The 3917-nt window shown below is 43.0% G+C and overlaps 1 pseudogene; it reads left to right on the top strand.

Annotated features, from left to right (window-relative positions):
- Window positions 1-881: 881 nt before the first annotated feature.
- On the top strand, window positions 882-3173 carry LOC101645227 (annotated as a pseudogene).
- Window positions 3174-3917: the final 744 nt, after the last annotated feature.

Below are 3917 nucleotides of genomic sequence, written 5' to 3'. Positions count from 1 at the left end.
TCTACCAGAATTCTGCCCAGAAAGAAGGGATCTACATTCATTGCCCACATCATTCTCAAAACATTTTCTCTCCATTTAAACCCCCAACATTAGGTCCTCATTTTTCCCCTCCGTCCCGTGCGCCTAGGGCTCTTAAGAAAGAAAGAAAAAGGTAAAGAAGCACAGACCAGGAGTTACACTCTTGAAGGATAAAGAATGAAAAAGTATACTATAGATGTGGTCTACCAGAATTCTGCCCAGAAAGAAGGGATCTAAAATGTGGTTTAGAGATAAATAATACACACAGACCCCAGGAGCCCTGGTGAGTTATGCACTGGGCTACTAGCCCCAAGGTCAGCCCCTGGAAACCGCCAGCCGTTCCATGGAGAAAGATGAGGCTTTCTGCTCCCATAAGTATGCACATCTTGGAAACCCACAGCAGTAGTTCTACTCAGTTCTATGGAGTCACTATGAGTCAGAAATGACTATGTATAGAGAATTTTTAGTAGCATACACAATAATAGATACTGCAAAATGTTTTAAAGTTGAGTTGAAATGATAGAGGGTAATATTAGAATTACAAATGTAATTGTCTTATCTCGGGCTCTTTTGACAATGCTTACTGCTTCACAGGTGCTTAATAAATTAACATTAAAAAAAAGGATCTTGGGGTCCAAGAAAAATGTGGCAAATGAAAGAATGCCCACAAAGGATACAGACCTTGCATTTGGGTTACCCATCCATATGTTTCTGTGGCAACAATGAAGACATGCATGTGAAACTGAATCTGCGCAGCCTGAGTCTATTTCCAGATTTAAGTAAATTGTATTTGAGTCTTTCTGTTCTCAACTTCACAGAGCAGATTAGGTAGGGTGGAAAAAGAAAGGAGACATTCTTAGGGCATGAAGGAGTTCGCAGAGGCTCAGACCCTGACAGTGAGTGAGAAGTCAAGGAACTGGACTACTGAATGGAACGGTTACCAAAAGAATGGGGCAGAAAGAGAGAAGGAAGCTCAGAAAACCTGCCTGAACTGCACTTGCACCTGAAGACAAGCTGTGAGTCACAGGACTAGCAAGCTTTTAAGGCTGCCGGTGAGGTTGAAGTTTCTCTGTGATGTTATTTTAAACCCCCATTTGCTTTTCTTCTGTTGCAAACTGTAAAACAGGAACTCTCAAACAGGGTGATGTTCTGCAAGACAATGAGACCAGGACGGAGGGACGAAATGAGAACATGGTGTTCAGCTCACAGAGAACAGAGGACTCAAGTCGGGGTCAGACTCGGATCTTGTGGAACAAAATTATGAAGAGGGGACCAGTCTGCAAAGGAGATGTCTTGGGGAATTGCACTGGCAAGAGAACCTTGCTGCCAAACACACTGCTAGTTCTTGGGTAGGATTGAGGGGTGTCCGCCACATGGTAGAAGACGCCATTTGTGTTTTCCATCAGATTGTAATACCCTGTATGATCATGACGCTTCTTTTCCCAAAAAATATCTTTGTAGAATCCCATCCTGGATTTGGACCTTTCCCATCATTAATGTCCTGCAGCAGAACAGCATGCAAGTTCTGGCTACTTATCTGAGTGCACATCCCGGTGCTGCCATTCCTAGCTTTTGTTAACAATTCCATTTGTTCCCTTGCACGGAAAAATGAGGGGTGGGGGTTGGGGGAGGAATCCATTCCTTTTAGGTTTGTGGTGAGGATTAAAAGATATCATACCTACAAAGCTCTTAGAAAACTTCCAGGCCGAGTCTCTTTGGTTAATAAAGACTAGTTATTCTTGCTGCTAGTTGTGGTGGCGGTGGGTGGGGGGTTATTTCACTTATTCGGTCTGCAGGCACATCAGTGCCCAAATTACGAGCAGTGTGATAGAGATGGCTGGATATTCTCTACATCAGAACATCTCAGATGTTTTAGCCACCTCTGTCTCCAGGGCTTTGGCTCCTTATTCTGGTCTAGCTGCTGCTGCTGCACTCATTAGCTCTGTGGGCATCCAGACGTCATACAGATACAATGTAACAGAGACTCCTCTCAGTCCCATGTCACATGCCTATGGACTCCTACTCTGAGGCGTCCCTGTTAATGCCAACACAGGAGACTTCACAGAACCTGATCCGCGATCATGCTTGTAAAGCATAGAATTGAAAATGCATTGATGCTTCATGGAGGGAACTTTAACTGATAATAGGAGCCAGTGTTTGAATTTCTTCTGCTTTCTCATCTAAATAGGAGCCCTGATGATGAGCTCAGGTCACACAATGAGCTGCAATCTGCAAGGTCAGCAGTTCAGAAACACCAGCCAAACTACAGGAGAGAGACGAGGAGGCTTTCTACTCCCATAAAGAGTTATTGAACAGAAATTTTTGAAAGGCAACTTGAGAAGACAAAGTCAAATATTATAATGAAATGTGCAAAGGCCTCGAGTTAGAAAACCAAAAGGGAGCACCCTCAGCATATCTGAGATGAAAAGAATTCAAGAAAAAACTCAAGCCTTGAGTTGAAATATTGAGAGAGTCTAGCCCTGTATCTTGATGCTGCAATGAACTTCCTCAAGTTCAGCTTGAGGGACTGTGGCAGCAGCAGCCAACTACCCAGGCTGTGCTGGATAGAAAGGGCCTTGGCATGGGCACCCTTTACATCGCTGAGAGCTGCCCATCTTTGTTAGATGGCTCTGGATTAGGATTCTCATAGGAATACCCTGCCATTAGCTTACATGCTGTCTTGAGACCTAAATGCTTATCCATATGTTACGGTGAATGAAAAACTTGGAAAATAATCTGTTGATGATGAATTCGAGGAAAACCGTGACAATGATATTAAGCTGATTGTTGAATTTAGATTCATGCCTAGTGATAATCGGCATTAGAAGAAATGTTCACCACTATGTGAATGCCAGCCTTTGCATTCAGATCCTGAGGATGAAGATACAGATGATTACGATGGAGAAGCACATGAACAAGGGCAGGGGCATATTCCTACATTTTATACCTATGAAAAAGGATTATCCCATTTAATAGCCTAAGGCCAAGCCATGTTGAAGGGATTGGAAGGCATGCTTTCTCAGTCTGTGAGCAGCCAGTGTTACATGGCTGGGGTCCAGACAGAAGATTCAATAAGAGATTTAGAAGATAGGATGGATGTAGACAGTACACAGACAGTTGCTGGACAATTTGAGGATGCAGACGTTGATCACTGAAAGTGACGTTAAGATTCTGCCCATAAGTGTGGGAGATCTTGGTGCCTTTTCCATTGTGGAATCTGAGTTGATGAAAGACTTTTCCTTCTCCCAAACTCACTTAAGTTCTTTCTTGAGATAGACTATATTGTGAAAATAAGTTGTCAAAGAGCAGAAGAAACTTATGACCTTTATTAACAAAGGTGAGTTAACTAGGACGGCATTTGTAGTTTATTCTTGGACCCCCAACTTTCTGAGTCTCAGTGCCTCTGCATAGGCCTGTAGTCTCTCCCTTCACGGTCTGCATCTTCTATAAGCCGGCATGCCTACGAGGTGAAAGTGCACAGGAGCTTGGAGATGGTAGTAAAGTCACTGGGGAAGGAGAGACAGAGGGACCTCAGAGAAATCTTAGCCTCTTTGTTCATTTTCCTGAGGGCAAAGATATTTTACTAATTTGGGGCCCAGAATAATTAATTCAGGCATCTCTAGGGAGTCTCTTCCAAACATTCCAGCCACACAGTCTTGGGCATCTCCTTTCACTGTGCTTAGCTTGCAAAATTCCAGTCTGTGACAGTCTGCTGGGCTATATCCTTTAGTCCCTGGTCTCTTAGGGGGCAGAAAAGAAAAAAAAAGGGTCATTTTCTGCAACAGAACAAGTGAAATTGGGATGAAGCTCTCAACGCACTTCATGAGAATTGTTTTGTCTTTGTAATGGATAAAAAAATAAATCTAGATTTTCTAAAAAAAAGAAGAAAAAGAAGGATT

This window comes from Echinops telfairi, unplaced genomic scaffold (assembly GCF_000313985.2).
Source record: "Echinops telfairi isolate 266 unplaced genomic scaffold, ASM31398v2 ScPeMD7_7421;HRSCAF=8459, whole genome shotgun sequence".
Lineage (NCBI taxonomy): Eukaryota > Metazoa > Chordata > Mammalia > Afrosoricida > Tenrecidae > Echinops > Echinops telfairi.
This window is presented reverse-complemented; position numbering and strand designations above follow the sequence as displayed.